Below are 6,000 nucleotides of genomic sequence, written 5' to 3' on the forward strand. Positions count from 1 at the left end.
CTACTTGCTTATTCATTACGTTAATCAACAAATATTGAACTTTCTCAGGGGTAGGCAGAGGGAGTTATGGAAGTTCGGGGGGGGGGGCAGGAAGACTCAGGGAAAAAGTGACATCCAAGCCAAGACAAAGAGCCAGGTGGAAGGAAAGGCTGTCAGGCTTTGTCTGCCCTGAGCACAAGGAGCCAAGTGGAGGGGAGAGAGGCTCTGGAGATCACAGGAGCTTCCTCCTGCAGGGCACGGGGAGCCTGGTCCAAGCAGCTGAGGCCTCACTGGAGAGGGAGAGACACACTCAGCTGTCCTTGGGAAGGCACCTCTGCAAGCTGTGTAGAAGTGGACAGGACAGCAAGGAAGAGAGAGCAGCTCACTTGTTGCCTTCAGTGATCATTTCTGGCCTTTGGCCTCAGTGTCCCCATCTCATAAATCGGCAGACTGGGAGACCCCCTCTCCAAAGAGCATTCGCTGAGTCTCTGCAGCCCTGCAGGGAGGAAAGTCAAGGCTGGTATCATCCCTGTACACACACGGCCAGCAAGGCTGCCCAGGATGTGCACAGCTCGGTGAGCAGCAAAACCGGTGAGGGAGCTGAGGTCTGGGCCTCCTACTGCAACCTAGTGTCCTGCCTTCTGGGAGCACAGCCTTCTTGGAAAAGCTGTTTGGACCTATATAAGGACCACTCTTGCCTCTGCTTGGTGTGGACATTCAGAGAAGGGGCCAGGGACTGAGTGATAGGGAAAGACATTCCAGAGGAGACAGGACTTCAGGAAAATCTTCCCACCAGGCTGGTACTGACGAGTGGACAGTGAGCCATGGCCCAGAGAGGGAAAGCTCTGTGGGCAAGGTCACACAGCCAGTAGGCCCAGTCCCGTCTGACATCCATGTGTCCCTGTGGGTGTGCTCCTGAGTGGGGAATGGAGAAGGGATGAGTAGCAGTGGCCATGGACTTTGAAGTCTAGTAGACAACTTTTCTGTCGTGGAACATCTGCCAGCACAGATAGGGAGACTGAGGCACAGGACGAGCGGGGGACACATAGAATTAGGGAAGGCCTGGGGTTTAGGAGCAGAAAAAACATGGACTGACATGGAGGAGAGAGGAAAAAAGGGAAGAGATGGGGGACAGAGAGGAGGAGTGAAGGGAGTCACAGGCAGAGACCAGAGAAAAAAGTCTCAACAGTAAAGAGATGGGGAGGAGGGGGTGGGTAAGGAGCCAAGACGCACCCAATTCTCCCCACCTCCTCTACCTGGAGCCCTCACTGGGCCTCCACCTTCAGAGGCAGAAGGGGTCCAGGACCACTGGTCCCTGGGGGTAAGAAAGAGCTGGGGTTGCTCCCCCCTCAGGGCTGCTCCCCCCACCCCACCCCGGAGCTAATCAGCGGCTGTCATCTCCACGGTGAGGTCTTGGTTAAGGAGATTTAGGGCCGGGATCAATAGGAAATTTAAAAATCGATGCAGCGCGCAGGGCAAAATCGATGGCGTTTAATCGCCTTGCCGATTCCCAGTCAAAACAATTAGCCGCGCTGAGTGTTGAACACGGTGGCGACACGGCATTAACCGTCAATATTGGTGTAAGTGATGGCGGGGAGGGCGGGGGATTCCCCGGCCCAGCAGGGCCTGGAGTCAGCGCCTTAGGGCTGGGGTCTCCCCCTGAGGCAGGGCCCCCACACTGGGGCTTCCCTCCACAGGGCCCACATGTAACTCTCATCTCTCTGCCACCTTCAGCGTGCTGCCCGTGGGCAGCACCACCCTGCAGGCCTGCCTTCAACTCTCCTCATCCCATCTCCCAAGTACCCAAGCACCCACGTGCCCCTGGACGTAGGGGAAAAGAGCCCTTTCCCTGTAGGAGCTGGGAGCTGAGTTCAGCAGAACCTTGAACTGGGAGATGGTGGGGGGTGGGGCGCTTTAGAAGAGGGTTTCTCCCCAAGTTACAGATGGTGGCTCTGAGGACCGGGGAGGAGAAGCAGCTGGCCTTGGTGACCATGCACAGGAAGAGGAAGTGCCAGGATTCAAACCTCCTGTGTTCCTGACTCCAGAGCCTGTGTTTCTTGCAGATGCCACAGAAGCAGTAGATTGCAACGGTGCAAGACGGAAAAAGCTCACAGTTTGGTCGTGGCCCCTCAGCTCTCCTCACTACTGGTAAATACAACAGTTTGTTGTGTCCTGGGTTGTTCTGCCCACTGCTTGCCACACTGTAAGTTCCTGGAGGGTATGCTGGGGCCTGACTTCTCTGGTCCCTAGCATCGTCCAGCACAGGGTATGGTCCCAAGCCAGGCCTTGGGACAGGTCTGAGGAGATGGTGCCACTTGCCCCCAAGACATGGACTGCTCACACTCCACTGGGGGACAGATGGACAGAGTCCAGCACCCACCCACACATCTGCAGAGCAGCCTTAGCAGGGCAGGCTTCTCCTGAGGGCCGGCTCCCCAGCCTGGTGAGTTGCTCTGCAGGCGTGATCACTAAGAATCCACACCAGCTGTTTGGTGTCATCCCCATACTACTGCAGAAAAAACAGAGGCTTGGAGAGGTGAAGTTACGTGCCCAAACTCACACAGCCAAGTGTCTGACTAGGCTCTGTGGGAGCAAACAAGATGTCATGACTCCAAGCAAGAGCCGAATACAAGGAGGCAGTGTGGGAACCCAGTGCCTAGACGGGGACTAGGAGTGGCCTGAGGGACTCCAGTTCTGGGGTGCTGTGTGGGGTGAGCAGAGACGTCTGCAGCACCTGCTGCCTAGTGTGGAAGAACAGGAGGGAGTGTGTGGGCAGCGAAGGAGGCCCATGAGATGAGCCGGGATTGATCTGACAAGGTCCTAATCAAATGGTCAATATCCCTGACCTCACCACTTAACCTATTGATAAGCTGGCAAGGATGGAGCAGGCGGTGAGTGGGCTCAGGGAAGGAGGGGAGACAGCGAGAGAGGTGAGGGAAGCCTGATGGGGCAGGGCTCAGGCCCAAGTGGTGCCTGGATTGGGGCTTGAAAGAGAGCCATCTCCCCCTCAGGTGTCCCCACCTTGCCTCCACAGGTCACATGTCTTCTGTCTGTGGATTCCTTCTGCCAGGCCTCTCTCCTCGCAGGCCCCACATCCCCTGAGTGACACAGGGGAACCCTCCCTAGCATCCAAGTCACCCCAGCTCCTCTTAACCGTGCTTTGGCTTTTCACACACATGACAGACGTCATGCCGAGCCTCAATGTTCTCATCTGTTACCTGGGGATAATTATAAAAGGGAAAGCTGGAAAACAGCCCAGATGTCCTATGACTAGGGAAATCATAAATTATGATATGTAGCAGCCACGTAAAGGAGGACTGTGATGTTGCAGAAACATGCCTGAAGTAAACTCACTGTTAAGGGAGCAATGTTCACAATCTATTATTAGTAAGAGAAAAAGGCAGATAATAAACAGCTGTGTGGCACATGATCCCATATTTACAAAACACACAGACATACATTCCCTTCTCCCCCTCCTCCCACCACCCAAAAAAACATTTAGAACAGAAATCAGAATTCTGAGTTTGGGTCCCAGGCATAAGAATTTTAATAAGTTCCTTAGGTAAACTTATAGGCATATTCCATTTGAGAAAAAAGCTATGTAGAGGGATAATGTCAAGAAGTTAACAAGTAGGGGTCAGCATTGTGCTGTAGTGGGTTAAGCTGCTGCCTGCAACACTGGCATCCCATATGGGCACCAGTTCAAATCCTGGTTGCTCCAACTCCGATCCAGCTCCCTGCTAATGTTCTTGGGAAAGCAACAGGAGATAGCCCAAGTACTTGGGCCCCTGCAACCACGTGGGAGACCCATATGGAGTTCCTTGCTCCTGGCTTTGACCTGGTCATTGTGGCCAACCGAGGAGTAAACCAGCAGATGGAATATCTCTCTCTATTTCTTCCTCTCTCTGTAACTCTTTTTTTCAAGTAAATGAGTAATTCTTTTTTTAAAAAAAGATTTATTTATTCTTATTTATTTGAAAGGTAGAGTTCCAGAGAGAGGAGAAGAGACAGAGAGAGGGAGAGATCTTCAATCCACTGGTTCGCTCCCCAAATGGCCGCAATGGCCAGGGTAGGGCCAGGCAGAAGTCAGGAGCTTCTTCCTGGTCTCCCACATGGGTGCAGGGGCCCAAGCACTTGGGCCATCTTCTGCTGCTTTCCCAGGTGCATTAGCAGACAGCTGGATTGGAAGTGGAGCAGCCAGGACTCAAACTGATGTCCATATGGAATGCTGGTATTGTAGGAGGAGTCTTTAAAAAAAAAAAAAGATTTATTTATTTATTTGAGGGATAGTGTTACAGACAGTGAGAGGGAGAGACAGAGAGAAAGGTCTTCCATTCACTGGTTCTCTCCCCAAATGGCCACAACGTTCAGAGCTACACCTATCCAAAGCCAGGAGCCATGAGCTTCTTCTGGATCTCCCATGCAGGTTCAGGGGCCCAAGGACTTGGGCCATCTTCTACTGCTTTCCCAGGCCATAATAGAGAGCTGGATTGGAAGAGAAGCAGCCAGGACCTGAACTGGTGCCCATATGGGATGCTGGCACCGTAGGCAGAGACTTAACCTCCTGCACCACAGTGCCACCCTGCAGAAGGAGTCTTAACATGCTACACCACAACACTGGCTCCATAAATAATTCTCAAAAAAATAAAAAGACATGAACAAGTTTAGGGTCAAGTGTTTGGCACAACAGTTAAGACACTGCTTGGGATACCAGCATCCCATATAGGAATGCCTGGGTCTGACTACTAGCTCTACTCCAGATCCCAGATTGCTACTATTGCACACCCGGAGAGGCAGCAAGTGATGGCTCAAGTACTTAGGTCCCTGTCATCCATGCAAGAGACCCAGATTCAGTTCCCAGCTCCTGGCTTCAGGCTCAGCTACTGTGGGTATTTGGGGAGCAAACCAGCAGGTGGAAGATTGGTCTCTGTCTGGTTATTTATCTTTCTGATTTTGAAATAAATAAGTAAAGAAAATGTTTAATTGTTTCATTTAATTAGATCATCATTGTAGTTTTTCTCATCACTTTGAATATCTGTGTTTTCTATTTTTTCTGCAACTAACATGTATCTCACCATTTGTTTGTATTTGCTAGAGGTGGGGCTGATGAACACCTCTCGATGGCAGGAGATTCAGAGGAGACACAATGAATGCTGCTGCTCTGTCCCCCTTCCCCTCTCCCAGCCAGGTCTGTCTTCTGTCCCCTTCATGGCCAAGCCCAGCAGAACTTAAAGCCCTTACGAATGTGAATGGATTTGCATTCCACTGAATGGAGAAGGACTTGCTGCTCTGGTCTCTGCTCTCACAAGAGTGGGGAAGAAAGGACCAAGCTGAATTCTATCCCTGTCCCCTCTTCAGGAAACTGCCTAAGGCTTACGGACAAGACGAACAGCTGGAGGGAAAGCCGAGACCCAGAAAGAAGGAAGGGACTGTCCTAACGTTACCCTTCCAGTTATGACAGAACCGGGACCAGAATTCAGGGCTCCTGGCTTACACATCCTGCTGCTGGAAGAGGAAAACCCGCAAGGGCAAGTGTGCATGCAAATACTGAGAGTATGAGCTTCTGTGGGGCAGAGAGCATGGTGGTTCCAAAGTTCCTTGCCCACCACCCCCTCATCGTGTGACCCTGGGCAAGTCTCTTTACCTCTCTGAGCCACAGTTTACTCATACATATCAGGAAGACAGCAATGACACCTGCCTCATAGCAGGCTATGAGCAGTCAATAAGACTATGTCGTTAAGGAATTCAGCAGAGGACCTGGCACAAAGAAAGGGGCAGGTGAGGGGCTGGCTCTGTGGCATAGTGGGTAAAGCCACCACCTGCAACGCCAGCATCCCATATGGGTGCTGGTTCGAGACCCAGTTGCTCCGCTTCTGATCCAGCTCCCTCCTTGCTAATGAACCCTGGAAAGCAACGGAAGATGGCCCAAATCCTTAGGCCCCTGTAACCACATGGGAGACCTAGAAGAAGCTCCTAGCTCCGACCCAGCCTAGCTCTGGCTATTGTAGCCACTTGGGTAGT

This window comes from Lepus europaeus, chromosome 19 (genome assembly GCF_033115175.1).
Source record: "Lepus europaeus isolate LE1 chromosome 19, mLepTim1.pri, whole genome shotgun sequence".
NCBI classification, from domain to species: domain Eukaryota; kingdom Metazoa; phylum Chordata; class Mammalia; order Lagomorpha; family Leporidae; genus Lepus; species Lepus europaeus.